The 15,718-nt window shown below is 53.7% G+C and overlaps 1 long non-coding RNA gene across 2 annotated transcripts; it reads left to right on the top strand.

Annotated features, from left to right (window-relative positions):
- Positions 1–4,773: 4,773 nt before the first annotated feature.
- On the top strand, positions 4,774–6,794 carry LOC128854254 (uncharacterized). 2 transcript variants are annotated; one of them, XR_008453248.1, is made up of 3 exons: positions 4,823–5,143; positions 5,237–6,329; positions 6,432–6,794. It is a non-coding gene; the product is annotated as an uncharacterized LOC128854254 (long non-coding RNA). The 2 variants fall into 2 exon arrangements; XR_008453247.1 differs by having other exon boundaries at positions 4,774–5,143; positions 5,237–6,794.
- Positions 6,795–15,718: the final 8,924 nt, after the last annotated feature.

Here is a 15,718-nt window from a genome sequence, read left to right as displayed (position 1 = left end):
CGGTGGTTGCCCAGCCCAAGCTGCTTGAGTCCTGCCACTCCTCAGAACTCGGTTCCTTGGTTCCACCAAGTCCTGCCGGCCATCTCTCCTTGCAGAGAGGTGAGTGAAGTCAGGTGGTTCAGGGCCCATTTCCACTGCACCATGAAGAGGATCTGGAAGATCCTGCGTCGGCGGAACGTGGGGGTTCGGTCTGTGCCCTGTGAGAGCACGAGTGGCCATGAACTCTGCCCAGAGGGACAAGACAAACTGCCGCCTGTGGATGCCGGCAGCACCTCGGCCCAGGAGCAGCCCCTGGTGAAGAAGCCGGACACCAACTGGCAGCACACAGCCAACAGGTACCGGGGTTTGGGTGCCCCTGCGAAAGCTCCGGGCTCTGTTCCTGTCTGGGGCACAGCTTTGCACATGGGGGTGTTCCTTCTCCAGGGAGGTCCCTATGGAAAGAGGGGATAATCCCAGTTGTTAGGGTTACGATGAGCAGGACTGATGTTGTGTTTCTGTCTGTCCACGTGCAGTCCTGTAGAGTCCACGGAGCAGGAGAACAAGAGAGAAACTGCTCCAGGCCAGGCAGAGGCTGTGTCGGCATCCAGCGCTCCCTGTGGATCTGGAGCTGTTGGAGATGGGCAGCATAAACGCGCTCCCCGTGGGTCCAGGGCTTCTAGAGCTGGGAAGCGTGCACGCACTCCCCATGGGTTTGGAGCTTCTGGAGTCGGGCAGCATGATCGCACACCCTGTGGGTCCGGAGCTTCTGGATTCAAGCAGTGTGAACCCACTCCCTCCTCGTCCAGATCTGCTGGAGGCAGGCTGCATGAACCCTCTCCCTCCTCATCTGGATCTCCTGGCTTTGAGCAGCGTGAGCTCACTCCATGTGTGTCCAGAGGTTCTGGCTTTGAGCAGCGTGAGCTCACTCCATGTGTGTCCAGAGGTTCTGGCTTTGAGCAGCATGAACCCAGTCCCTCCATGTATGGACCTTCTGGAGTCGGGCAACGTGAACCCAGTCCCTCCACATCTGAATCTTCTGAAGGCGGGCAGCATGAACCCACTCACTCTATGTCCAGACCACTTGGCTTTCGGCATCGTGAGCTCATTCTGTGTACGTCCAGAGCTTCTGGCTTTGGGCAGCATGAACCCAGTCCCTCCATGTATGGACCTTCTGGAGTCGGGCAACGTGAACCCAGTCCCACCACGTCTGAATCTTCTGGAGTCGGGCAACGTGAACCCAGTCCCTCCACATCTGGACCTCCTGGGGTCAGGCAGGTTTGTACACACTAAGATTTTAAATCAGAGTCTTCCCTTGAGGATTCTCTTCCACCCCAATGTGAAATAAGACTTTTCCATGAATAATGCCAAAGGCAGAGTTCTGGAAAACTCGTTTCTACTCTGAGGTCAGGCTGGTGTCAGTCCTCTTCTGGGGATCCAAAATGCTGCCCCATCTCCTGTTTTGAGCTCATTTCCTAAGATCTGACAATGTGTGTTCTTTAACTTTGAACTTTGCTCATATCTGCAGGTGAGCAAAGCTGGAAGAAGAGAAAGAAAACTGGAGAAGGAGGTGGGAGAGCTGAGAAAAGCCCTGCAGGAAAAAACAACGGCTTTAGAGAAGGCAGACGCTGAATTACATGAGGCCCAGAGGCAGATAGTGGAGCTGCGTGCTCTGCAGCTGAAGGAAGAACAGAGGAGCAAAGACACCATCAGGAAGGTTGAAAGGCTGCAGAAACAACTGTCCCAGCTCCAAAGGGAAAATCGTTCCCTCCGTGAGCAGTTGGCAGAGATGGAGAAGATCGGCAGAGAGCGAATGGTGAGTGGTGGTTTTCCATGTGAGGGGGACAGTGTAGAACATGAGTGAGGTGAGCACTGACTGAGAATGAATGCCAGGAGCCATTCCCAGGGCTGTCTGGTGCTTCTGCAGGGATGAGGTCCTTGTGTGGGAGTCCATCCCCTGGATTGGTTCTGGTTTGGTTGGAATGGCAGGCCTCGAGGAGTCCTTACAGACAGCCGGGTGTAGAGAATGCTGCAGCAAAGACCCCCTTTGTGGGGGTCTTCTGACACCAGGCAGACCCCCACAAAGGTTCAGTCTCAGTATCTCCCGAAAAGAAGATGCTGGGAACAGCATCTTCATTAAAAGGTGACATTTATTGAGTTGTCTTCACGGGCCAGCAGTGTCTGGAGATCTTCAGCTGTGCTGATGCAATCTTCTTCCAGTGGAGACTGCTTCACCCTGTGATGTCCTTATAAAACGGCTCTCATTAGATTAACGAGGAACTGAAAGGGCAAATACACATTTTTGCTTCTGACCTTTCTTTCCACACTCCTGCGATGTTGCTTCCCCAGAGAAAACTGGGAGAGCTGAACGATGCTTCCAGAAAGCAGTGTATGGCAGAAAGTTCTCGGAACTTCTGTAGACGGCACTGTGATTTCTGGAAGCAAGAAAATTCCTTCTGGCTAGACATCTTGGAGAAACCTAAGGCCATGGTAGGCGAAGTCTGTCAGCACATTCATAGATTCAAAGCCATTCTTTTGCTTCAAAAGACACGAGAGAAGAGGACATTCTGGGATCAACTACAGAAGAGCTTTGTGTGAGGAAGCTGGGAGCTACACCATCATTTCCAAAGGCTTTCCAGCCTAGAGTGTGCTTTCAGCACCTTTCTCCTCCTTCCTCCTCCTCCGCTAAGAGGGTTTCCCCCTCCCTCTGTGGAAGGCCTGGTACCTCTCGTCTGTGCACCCGGCACTGCCCAACGCAGGCGTTAGTGCAGGAGTGTGTGGGTGAGGAGGAGCGGGGCAGAGCAGGAGTTGATGGGAGCAAAAGGAAATGCAGAGAATGCCAGACATTGCAAAGGAACATCTTCACGTGCACGGGTGCTGTGTGATGTCATAGGTTTCATTTGCCTTTTGGCGAGGCGGGGCGGATGGGAGCTGGAGCAGTCTCGTCAGCAAGGGCTTGAAAGGTGCTGTTCCTGTCAGAAACCCAAGGGGCTTTTCCCTGGGTCGAACCGCAAACAGGATGGCTGATGGCGATGTCCGTGATCCAGATGCTCGACGGAGTGTCACAGCTATGTCGGACCCCTTTGCCCAAGGCAGGCTGTTTTACCCCCATGCAGATGGGGTCACAAACATCTCTGGAGCAAAAAGCTACAAACCAGGATCTGTTCAGGCTGAGCGAGTCTCTGCTGCAGTGCATGATGCCTTAAACCTCAACAGGGCCTTGTTGGTGCCAGTGTGAGCAGCAGCAAGCGCAGGAGGAAATGAGGGTGCAACAATATCTTGGTTCCATTTGCAGGTCAGCTTAGGTACCGTTTGTAGCTGTACTCCACACGGGGTTCATTTGTGGTTGTGGTCTTGGCTTTAGGGGTTTTGTCTTTAGCATCCCGTTCTCTTAGTCAGAGCTGCAGTTGGGGAGCTGCAAAGGGCTGCCTCGGAGTGCTCCTGTGCATCTGGTGGGATCTGTGTGCGTGGAAACAATGCTGCCTTCTCCTCCTCCTCCTCCATGTGGTGTTGGGGCCGATGGATCCCAGCATTCATAGGCAAAGGGCAGCAAAGGCAGGGTTGTGTGAGAAGGGTGGGCATCACCTTGTTCTTCTTGTTCCTTGAGGTTGCATCTTCTGCTTTAGACACAGGCAACCGCTCAAGCTCCCTGTGGGTCTGGAGTTACTGGAGCTGGGAAGCGTGCACTCAGTCCCTATGGGTCTGGATCTTCTGGAGTCGGGCAGTGTGAAACCACTTCCTCCTCATCTGGATCTCCTGGCGTTGGGCAGCGTGAACTCACGCCGTATGTGTCAAGAGCTTCTGTCTGCTGGCAGCACGAACCCAGTCCCTCCACATCTGGATCTTCTGGAGTCAGGCAGCGTGAAACCACTTCCTCCTCATCTGGATCTCCTGGCATTGGGCAGCGTGAACTCACGCCATGTGTGTCGAGAGCTTCTGGCTGCTGGCAGCACAAAACCAGTCCCTCCACATCTGGATCTTCTGGAGTCAGGCAGCGTGAACCCACTTCCTCCTCATCTGGATCTCCTGGCATTGGGCAGCGTGAACTCACGCCATGTGTGTCGAGAGCTTCTGGCTGCTGGCAGCACAAAACCAGTCCCTCCACATCTGGATCTTCTGGAGTCAGGCAGCGTGAACCCACTTCTTCCTCATCTGGATCTCCTGGCGTTGGGCAGTATGAACTCACGCCGTATGTGTCGAGAGCTTCTGGCTGCTGGCAGCACAAAACCAGTCCCTCCACATCTGGATCTTCTGGAGTCGGGCAGCGTGAACCCACTTCTTCCTCATCTGGATCTCCTGGCGTTGGGCAGTATGAACTCACGCCGTATGTGTCGAGAGCTTCTGGCTGCTGGCAGCACAAAACCAGTCCCTCCACATCTGGATCTTCTGGAGTCAGGCAGCGTGAACCCACTTCTTCCTCATCTGGATCTCCTGGCGTTGGGCAGTATGAACTCACGCCGTATGTGTCGAGAGCTTCTGGCTGCTGGCAGCACAAAACCAGTCCCTCCACATCTGGATCTTCTGGAGTCGGGCAGCGTGAACCCACTTCTTCCTCATCTGGATCTCCTGGCGTTGGGCAGTATGAACTCACGCCGTATGTGTCGAGAGCTTCTGGCTGCTGGCAGCATGAACCCAGTCCCTCCACATCTGGATCTTCTGGAGTCAGGCAGCGTGAACCCACTTCTTCCTCATCTGGATCTCCTGGCGTTGGGCAGTATGAACTCACGCCGTATGTGTCGAGAGCTTCTGGCTGCTGGCAGCACAAAACCAGTCCCTCCACATCTGGATCTTCTGGAGTCGGGCAACATGAACCCAATCCCTCCACATCTGGACCTCCTGGGGTCAGGCAGGTTTGTACGCACTAAGATTTTAAATCAGAGTCATCCCTTGAGGGAAGATGATGAAATAAGACTTTTCCATGAATAATGCCAAAGGCAGAGTTCTGGAGAACTCATTTCTACTCTGAGGTCAGGCTGGTGCCAGTCCTCTTCTGGGGATCCAAAATGCTGCCCCATCTCCTGTTTTGAGCTCATTTCCTAAGATCTGACAATGTGTGTTCTTTAACTTTGAATAGGCAAAAGGTGTCAGAGGCTGGACACCAGTGGCAGGGTTGGCTTCATCTTCCCTCGTCAGCGCTGGGAGTCACGGACCATCGGAACGTCTCAAGGTACAAATGTTGCTGAGAGAACGCGACCAAGGCCTCAATGCATGTGAACACCCATCTGAGGGGCTGGAGACCAACCCGAGCTCATATCTGCAGGTGAGCAAAGCTGGAAGAAGAGAAAGGAAACCGGAAAAGGAGGTGGAAGAGCTGAAAAAAGCCCTGCAGGAAAAAACAACAGCGTTAGAGAAGGCAGACGCTGAATTACATGAGGCCCAGAGGCAGGTAGTGGAGCTGCGTGCTCTGCAGCTGAAGGAAGAACAGAGGAGCAAAGACACCATCAGGAGGGCTGAAAGGCTGCAGAAACAACTGTCCCAGCTCCAAAGGGAAAATCGTTCCCTCCGTGAGCAGTTGGCAGAGATGGAGGAGATCGGCAAAGAGCTAATGGTGAGTGGTGGTTTTCCATGTGAGGGGGACAGTGTAGAACACGAGTGAGGTGAGCACTGACTGAGAATGAATGCCAGGAGCCATTCCCAAGGCTGTCTGGTGCTTCTGCAGGGATGAGGTCCTTGTGTGGGAGTCCATCCCCTGCGTTGGTTCTGGTTTGGTTGGAATGGCAGGCCTCGAGGAGTCCTTACAGACAGTCGGTTGTAGAGAATGCTGCAGCATGCACTGGTTTTCCTGCGTGCAGCAGCAGAACAGCGTGAAGGCTGATGCCCAGAGGGGCTCTAGAAGCCGCTGATCCTGGGGAAGGGGCTGCCGTCCAACTCTGGCACTTGCAGTGGCATCCGGTGACACTTTAGCCTTGCCTTAAGACACCAGCCAGACCCCACAAAGGTTCAGTCTCAGTATCTCCTGAGAAGAAAACGCTGGGCAATAGCATCTTCATTAAAAGGTGACATTTCTTGGGTTGTCTTCACGGGCCGGCAGTGTCTGGAGATCTTCAGCTGTGCCGATGCAATCTTCTTCAGTGGAGATTGCTTCACCTGTGATGTCCTTATAAAATGGATCTCATTAGATTAACGAGGAACTGGAAGGGCAAATACAGATTTTTGCTTCTGACTTTTCTTTCCACACTCCTGCGATGTTGCTTCCCCAGAGACAACTGGAACAGCTGCAGGGAGAGTTGTATGATGCTTCCATGAAGCAGCGTGCGGCAGAAAGTTCTTGCAACTTCTCTAGACAGCTCTGTGATTTCTGGAAGCAGAATAACTTCTTCTGGCTAGACATCTTGGAGAAAACTAAGGCGCTGGTAGGCAAAGTCTGTCAGGACATTCATATTTTCGAAGCTGTTCTTTTCCTCCCTGCCTCCTGTCCTGTCGCCTTGAAAACTCAGCTGGCACTTCTGCTTTAGAACCAGGCACTGCTCAAGCTCTGCTAGAAGAGACAACCACCACTGACACTGCGTGGAGGAAACCGCAGGAGGAGAAAATGAGAGACTGCAATCAAAATTGCAGAGAGCGGTCAGCGTCACTTACTGGAGGCAAACAGCATCACCAGTGCTGCCCAACCTTCATCTTCCTCGCACCCGCACCTGGGAGAAGAAGCACAGCAGCGCGGCATTGCAGACTTTGTCCCTCCAAAATCAGCTCAAAAGGAATGAGAAAAACATACCGTGGAAATTTTTATGAGGGACTTGTGGGAGCGGTGTTGACATTTTTAGTAAGGTATAAATATGAGCTTGTAACAATAAACCAGGTCTTAGCTTGAAACGAAAGCTGAGTCCGTGCATGTTTGTACGCCATGGATGGCGCCCGATTTTGGGTCCAAACAGAGGTGTGGGAGGAGCACGGTCCATGGCGAGCATCGGCAGAACGGCTGGAGGGGCTGAAACGAAGCCCAGGGTGTACGCGCAGACACCTGCCTGCTGGACGGAAGGTGAGCTGCCGATAAGGGGATGGGGAACACCATAACCCAGGAACAGAAAGATGGAATAGATTTGTTTAAATGTATTTTAAAGAAAGAAAACCAAACGCTAGAACCGAATGACCTTAAAGCACTTTTGGCATGGGCTTGGGATTAGGAGCCTTCTTTTGACGTTTGCTTGGCATTCGAGCAAGAAACATGGGATAAGATCGGAGTTAGATGATGGGATGGAGCGACTCGGTCGGACCAAATGGCCAGTGCACTGCTCGGTCCCTGCCGAGCGAATTCTGAAGTGCTAAAGGCACACATTGGCTCCAGAGAGTACAGCGAGGATTCAGACCCGAGGGCAGGACTGTCAGCAACTGCCGCCACCCCCTTCAATTTGGGTCTGACATACCCCGAGAAGGAGCCCAATTTCTTACCAGCCTGTCCCTCGGAAAGATGAGCGCAGGGAGGGAGCGCAGCAATGGGGGCACCCTGAACGGTTACAAGCTTTTCCTGCCACATGGGTTTTAATAACTCAGCCTGAAATGTTAACTATGTTAATTGAAAAGGGTCACAACCGTTTCTTGGAATTGGATGGGATGGATCCCTTTACCATCTATGTTGCAACAACTCAACAGCAAGCAGACTGGCTTTTGCAACATTCTTTATCTATACAAATTGCATTAGTAGACTTTAAAGGACAAATCAGCATTCCTTATTCTCCGAGTCCCCTTTGAGTCTCTTTGAGACTCACTCGAATAAGGAGTTCCCGTGACTAACCTTACTAACCCTACCCACTTCGTGACGCTGTAGGTCAACCCAGTGCATATGTACAATACAGCACAATAAATACGTGTGGGCTTTGGCGCTTGGAGAGAATATTCCCCCTGCGCGCCGTGCACAGCCACACACCTGCACCCCCCTCTGCCTTTGGTGTCCTCAGTTCCACAGGTCAGCAGCTCCCCCCGTTTTCTCAGCCGGGTGGCTGTGATCTCCCCTGAAGGAGCGGCTGCTGTTCCCTTTGGGAAAGAGGCGGCAGATTTCTTTTCTCGAGGGGGGGGGTGGGGGGGTTGTGGTTTTCTCCGGGCGCTGCCGCTTTTTTTTGCCAAGCAATGCAGGTTCCAGAGGGGCAGGACAGGCATTAAAGACCGGGAAACCACTTTAAGGCCGATCCCAGGTATCCTGCTTCCAAAGGCCATTTCCTCCCCCTCAGCAAAGTCCGCAGCAGAGCTTTCACACCTCTCCCCTTCAGCGGCACAGTCCCCTGAGGCAGCGCCGCCTCAGGCACCTGCTCGGCGCTCCCCTCCCCTCTCAGACCTTCCGCTACACTGCGCCGCAAAAACCGGTAACGGAATCACAGAATCACAGAATCACAAGGTTGGAAAGGACCCATTGGATCATCGAGTCCAACCATTCCTAACACTCCCTAAACCATGTCCCTCAGCACTTCATCCACCCGTTCCTTAAACACCTCCAGGGAAGGCGACTCCACCCCCTCCCTGGGCAGCTGTTCCAGTGCCCGATGACTCTGTCTGTGAAGAATTTTTTTCTGATATCCAACCTGAACCTCCCCTGACGGAGCTTCAGGCCATTCCCTCTTGTCCTGTCCCCTGTCACTTGGGAGAAGAGCCCAGCGCCCTCCTCTCCACAACCTCCTTTCACAAAGATAGACCTTCTCTATTCACAAACAGCAAGTCAACACGGGTTTACAAAAGGCAGATCTTGCCAAACTAACCTGATCACCTTCTATGACAAAATCACTCGATTACTGGATGGGGGAAAGGCTGTGGATGGAGTCTTCTTGGACTTCAGTAAAGCCTTTGACACAGTTTCTCACAGCATTCTTCTTCAGAAACTGTCAGCCAGAAGGGCTGCCCCCCTTCTCCCCAGCACTTGGGGGGCTCTCTGTCACCTCTCTTTCCAGAAGGTTCGGCAGGCAGCACAGGGTCGAGGGGGAGCCCCGGTCGCTGCTGGGCACTGCCCCTCCGCCCAACCCCGCACCAACCGCCGACACCAAAGACAGAGCTTTGCATCTCCAACCCTCCCTCAAGCCAAAAATACCCTCTTGACTACACTCACCCCAAGCAAACAGCGCAAGCGAGGAGAGAGTTCATCTTCCTGACGCCCTGGGAGAGGGAACCAGATCGTTTCCCCATTCTACCAACCAATTCCTTGTTTACTTCCCCCCCTTGTCCGAGGACGGCAATGCTCCCCACCTCTGGGGATCGGCGCAGATGAGGGGGATGAGGATGCACCCATCGCTTCGGGACCCTTTGTATAGGGTTTGCTCCTTGCTCTTGGATGCTCATTTTCCCTAAATCTTGCTGGCGAGGCTTTTCCGTACAGGAGAAGGTGCTCTCCTTCCCCTTTACAGGAATGCAGGGAATTCCCACCCAACACCCCTTCTCCATAATGCCCACATGGCCGTGGGATGACCCGGTGAAGCAGCATCATTTCCAGCCCAAGGAGGAAGCCGGTGCTCCCTGCCCCTGGCCAGAGATGCCCAATGGCCTTTTCCACTGCCTTTCCTTGCATCGTGGTGCCCTTTTTGGGGAAAAATGATGACCTGACTCAGCTTTTGCATCACGGCAGCCGTGAACAACATGGGTTTGGGGTTTTTGAGGGGTCAAATGGTTCGGGAACCATCCCTCTGCCATGCTGTGAAGGCATTTCAGGGCGAATCATTGCTTCTCTGGGAAAAACATCTGAGCAACGATAAAAATATCTCTAAACATGCAGTTCTCAGGAACAGGGGTGTGTGCAGGTATTGGGTGACTAAACACTCACCCCCTGTGAGAGGAGAGTGAAGAAAACGGGGTGTTTTGGGATGAGCGAATGCAACTTCCCTTTATTTCTCTCTGTGTGGTTTGTTCCACCTCCTGATTGCAGTCACTGTGCAGAACTCATCCTGTTGAGAGGAACTATTTAGTCACCAACTTAACTGCCCTCCTAAATTAGCATTGTCTGGGGATGGGCAAGGCTTTGAAATCATAGAATCATGGAATGGTTTGGGCTGGAAGGGACTTCAAAGCCCATCCATTCCCACCCCCTGCCACGGGCAGGGACACCTCCCACTGGATCAGGGGCTCCGAGCCCCATCCAACCTGGCCTTGAACCCCTCCAGGGATGGGGCAGCCACCACTGCTCTGGGCAGCCTGGGCCAGGGCCCCCCCCACCCTCACAGCAAAACATTTCTGCCCCATTTCTCATTTCAGTCTCACCTCTTGCAGCTCAAAACCTTTCCCCCTCATCCTATCCCTGCACTCATTGATCAAGAGCCCCTCCTCAGCTTTCCCGGAGCCCCATTCAGTACTGGAGACCCCTAAAAGAACCCCCCAGGACCCCTCTAGGGAACCCCAAGGGTCCCAAGGACCCTGCTAAGAACTCCTTAAGGGAGGATCCCTCTAGGACTGCCAGAAACCTTTGGGAACCTCCAGGACCCCTCTATGACTGCCAGGACTCCTCTAGAGTGCCCCTACGACCACTATAGCGACCCCCAGGACCCCAGCAGGGCTCCCCAGGACCCTTCCAGGGATGCCTAGGAACTAGAGAATTGCATTAGAAAAATTCTAACTCAGGGATGGAGATAGAAATGAGGCTGACATTGCTGTGACCCCCTGTAAGCTTGGTGCCTGGTGCTTTGGGAGGAATGTCCTTCCACAAGAGGTTATGGGGCTTAGAGGACACTGCTGACCCAGGGACAGCTTCCTGACCAGTAGACTATGGGACAGGAGAGGGCTCAAGCTGTTTCTGCACTGGTGGAGCCAAGAGCACCACAATCTGTGCCAAAACGGGCAAGGGGGGAAGGCAGAGACTCTACAGCCCTGGTCTCTGCACGGTGGACTTATTTACACCCTCTGGGGGATGAAGGACAGAAATTGCAGGTCAGAGCAAGTGCTGGAAATTTCAGTTCTTGGAAATATTAGCAGGACTGCAAGGTTTTGGACTTCTCTTGCCATGGGATGACGAAGATGGCAGGGGGACAATTGCCAAATGGACCGAGCGGTTGATTTTTGCCATTTCAACTAAATTATTCAGGAGCTTTTCTTCATCATCCCCAACTGTAAATGTGTGTGTGTGTCATCCCAGATCCACCCAGAGGCTGGAAGTTGTAGATGAACTCTGTAAAGTGGAAGAGGAATGGGGTGAAGCGTATCTTCTCCTGAACCCCGACTCCTTGTGCAGTCAAAGCCTACAAGCTTTGTAAATAAACCTGGGAAAAGTTCCCTTCCACACTTTCTGATCCCAAGCACTCCCTGCCATGTGCACACTTCTCTCTTTTCCCCTTGGTCTGTGCACGTGAAGGGAGGTGGATGACGAGGGAAATGGCATAGGAGCGGGCGTGGAGAGGAAAGGTGGGATCTGAACATCCTGAGAAGGAAAGAGGGTGGATCTTGGATGCTTATTAACAGGGATGGATGCTTGGGTGGAAGTAGAAGGAATCGGATCATGCAGAACCGGGGTGTAGAGGGGATCTGTGTATGCACAGAGGGAAGCAGAAAGGATCAGAGCGTGAGGTTAGGGAAGCAAAGGGGTCTGAACACACGTGAATGGAAGAGGATGGTGTGTACTCGGGAGAACAGGGCATGAAGAGGAGTCACAGTCGGCGCGAGGGGGCACCGAGGGAACGTGAGTGCTCGGAGGAGGAAGGGGAGAGGCCCTCAAAACTAATGAATCGGCCTGGAGGGCACCTCAGCGTGCCTGGAGAGGGGGATGGAGGGCATCTGGACTGGCACAGGGGGCCACGGTGGGGACAAGAGCGGTCACAATGGGAAGAGAGCTCGTCACTGCGCTTCCCCTGGCTCAAAAGCACCAGGGAGGAGAGGGCCACAGCGGGAGGGAGAGATGGGCTGCAGGAGAAAGCGCACCAAGGGGCCTGGAGATGAACCCACAGGCACGGCTTGGAGGTGGAGTGGCCTGAAACGCACACTGCGGGGCCTTGGGGTGCTCTGAAAAGCTCCCTGAGGCTCGCAGCATCCTGAATCGCACCCCAACTGCCTTGGAGAGCAGTGAGACTCACACCTAGGGCAGTGGGGCACCCCAAAAGGCACAGCCCCGGGTGGTGGGAGCATCAGAAGGCAGATTGACACAGGCAGGGGAACACCAAAAGGCTGACGAAGCCTCTTAGAGCACCCCAAAATGGACCCTGAGCCATTTGGGGTGGCCTCTGACAGACAAAGAATATGGAGGGGCTCCAGAATGCCTCAAAAGGCACGCTGGGGGATTTTGGGTGAAAATTGCTTCATTGCAAGAAGCCGTGCGCCCCAAAAGGCACATTGAGGAGTGTGAGGGGAACAAAGCAGCAGAGCCAGGGCTGTAGGGTGCACCAAAAAGCACGCTCTGGGGAACTGGGCACACCAGAAAGCAAACCAAGGCATAAGGGTACCCCAAATGGACAGGGGACCTTGGGGTGCCCTCCAAGTGACACCCAGGGCTCTACGGATACAGAGAGGGGAGCAGCAAGGGGTCCAGGGTAGCCCTAAACTCATGCCCAAAGCCCAGAGGCACAAAAAGGCAGTGCCAGTGAAGCTGGTGGTGTTGGTGCTCTCGGTGGAGCTGGTACCAGTGAAGTTGGTGGTGGTGGTGGTGGTGGTGCTCTCGGTGGAGCTGGTGCCGGTGAAGCTGGTGTTGGTGGTGGCGGAGCTGGTGCCGGTGGTTGCCCAGCCCAAGCTGCTTGAGTCCTGCCACTCCTCAGAACTCGGTTCCTTGGTTCCACCAAGTCCTGCCGGCCATCTCTCCTTGCAGTGAGGTGAGTGAAGTCAGGTGGTTCAGGGCCCATTTCCACTGCACCATGAAGAGGATCTGGAAGATCCTGCGTCGGCGGAACGTGGGGGTTCGGTCTGAGCCCTGTGAGAGCACGAGTGGCCATGAACTCTGCCCAGAGGGACAAGACAAACTGCCGCCCGTGGATGCCGGCAGCACCTCGGCCCAGGAGCAGCCCCTGGTGAAGAAGCCGGACACCAACTGGCAGCACACAGCCAACAGGTACCGGGGTTTGGGTGCCCCTGCGAAAGCTCCGGGCTCTGTTCCTGTCTGGGGCACAGCTTTGCACATGGGGGTGTTCCTTCTCCAGGGAGGTCCCTATGGAAAGAGGGGATAATCCCAGTTGTTAGGGTTACGATGAGCAGGACTGACGTTGTGTTTCTGTCTGTCCACGTGCAGTCCTGTAGAGTCCACGGAGCAGGAGAACAAGAGAGAAACTGCTCCAGGCCAGGCAGAGGCTGTGTCGGCATCCAGCGCTCCCTGTGGATCTGGAGCTGTTGGAGATGGGCAGCATAAACGCGCTCCCCATGGGTCCAGGGCTTCTAGAGCTGGGAAGCGTGCACGCACTCCCCATGGGTTTGGAGCTTCTGGAGTCGGGCAGCATGATCGCACACCCTGTGGGTCCGGAGCTTCTGGATTCAAGCAGTGTGAACCCACTCCCTCCTCGTCCAGATCTGCTGGAGGCAGGCTGCATGAACCCTCTCCCTCCTCATCTGGATCTCCTGGCTTTGAGCAGCGTGAGCTCACTCCATGTGTGTCCAGAGGTTCTGGCTTTGAGCAGCGTGAGCTCACTCCATGTGTGTCCAGAGGTTCTGGCTTTGAGCAGCATGAACCCAGTCCCTCCATGTATGGACCTTCTGGAGTCGGGCAACGTGAACCCAGTCCCTCCACATCTGAATCTTCTGAAGGCGGGCAGCAAGAACCCACTCACTCTATGTCCAGACCACTTGGCTTTCGGCATCGTGAGCTCATTCTGTGTACGTCCAGAGCTTCTGGCTTTGGGCAGCATGAACCCAGTCCCTCCATGTATGGACCTTCTGGAGTCGGGCAACGTGAACGCAGTCCCACCACGTCTGAATCTTCTGGAGTCGGGCAACGTGAACCCAGTCCCTCCACATCTGGACCTCCTGGGGTCAGGCAGGTTTGTACACACTAAGATTTTAAATCAGAGTCTTCCCTTGAGGATTCTCTTCCACCCCAATGTGAAATAAGACTTTTCCATGAATAATGCCAAAGGCAGAGTTCTGGAAAACTCGTTTCTACTCTGAGGTCAGGCTGGTGTCAGTCCTCTTCTGGGGATCCAAAATGCTGCCCCATCTCCTGTTTTGAGCTCATTTCCTAAGATCTGACAATGTGTGTTCTTTAACTTTGAACTTTGCTCATATCTGCAGGTGAGCAAAGCTGGAAGAAGAGAAAGAAAACTGGAGAAGGAGGTGGGAGAGCTGAGAAAAGCCCTGCAGGAAAAAACAACGGCTTTAGAGAAGGCAGACGCTGAATTACATGAGGCCCAGAGGCAGATAGTGGAGCTGCGTGCTCTGCAGCTGAAGGAAGAACAGAGGAGCAAAGACACCATCAGGAAGGTTGAAAGGCTGCAGAAACAACTGTCCCAGCTCCAAAGGGAAAATCGTTCCCTCCGTGAGCAGTTGGCAGAGATGGAGAAGATCGGCAGAGAGCGAATGGTGAGTGGTGGTTTTCCATGTGAGGGGGACAGTGTAGAACATGAGTGAGGTGAGCACTGACTGAGAATGAATGCCAGGAGCCATTCCCAGGGCTGTCTGGTGCTTCTGCAGGGATGAGGTCCTTGTGTGGGAGTCCATCCCCTGGATTGGTTCTGGTTTGGTTGGAATGGCAGGCCTCGAGGAGTCCTTACAGACAGTCGGGTGTAGAGAATGCTGCAGCAAAGACCCCCTTTGTGGGGGTCTTCTGACACCAGCCAGACCCCCACAAAGGTTCAGTCTCAGTATCTCCCGAAAAGAAGACGCTGGGAACAGCATCTTCATTAAAAGGTGACATTTATTGTGTTGTCTTCACGGGCCAGCAGTGTCTGGAGATCTTCAGCTGTGCTGATGCAATCTTCTTCCAGTGGAGACTGCTTCACCTGTGATGTCCTTATAAAACGGCTCTCATTAGATTAACGAGGAACTGAAAGGGCAAATACACATTTTTGCTTCTGACCTTTCTTTCCACACTCCTGCGATGTTGCTTCCCCAGAGAAAACTGGGAGAGCTGAACGATGCTTCCAGAAAGCAGTGTATGGCAGAAAGTTCTCGGAACTTCTGTAGACGGCACTGTGATTTCTGGAAGCAAGAAAATTCCTTCTGGCTAGACATCTTGGAGAAACCTAAGGCCATGGTAGGCGAAGTCTGTCAGCACATTCATAGATTCAAAGCCATTCTTTTGCTTCAAAAGACACGAGAGAAGAGGACATTCTGGGATCAACTACAGAAGAGCTTTGTGTGAGGAAGCTGGGAGCTACACCATCATTTCCAAAGGCTTTCCAGCCTAGAGTGTGCTTTCAGCACCTTTCTCCTCCTTCCTCCTCCTCCACTAAGAGGGTTTCCCCCTCCCTCTGTGGAAGGCCTGGTACCTCTCGTCTGTGCACCCGGCACTGCCCAACGCAGGCGTTAGTGCAGGAGTGTGTGGGTGAGGAGGAACGGGGCAGAGCAGGAGTTGATGGGAGCAAAAGGAAATGCAGAGAATGCCAGACATTGCAAAGGAACATCTTCACGTGCACGGGTGCTGTGTGATGTCATAGGTTTCATTTGCCTTTTGGCGAGGCGGGGCGGATGGGAGCTGGAGCAGTCTTGTCAGCAAGGGCTTGAAAGGTGCTGTTCCTGTCAGAAACCCAAGGGGCTTTTCCCTGGGTCGAACCGCAAACAGGATGGCTGATGGCGATGTCCGTGATCCAGATGCTCGACGGAGTGTCACAGCTATGTCGGACCCCTTTGCCCAAGGCAGGCTGTTTTACCCCCATGCAGATGGGGTCACAAACATCTCTGGAGCAAAAAGCTACAAACCAGGATCTGT

The sequence above is a fragment of the Cuculus canorus genome, chromosome 21, assembly GCF_017976375.1.
Source record: "Cuculus canorus isolate bCucCan1 chromosome 21, bCucCan1.pri, whole genome shotgun sequence".
In the NCBI taxonomy this organism is placed as follows: domain Eukaryota; kingdom Metazoa; phylum Chordata; class Aves; order Cuculiformes; family Cuculidae; genus Cuculus; species Cuculus canorus.
Note: the sequence above shows the minus strand (reverse complement) of the source record. Positions and strands in the feature narration are given on the sequence as shown.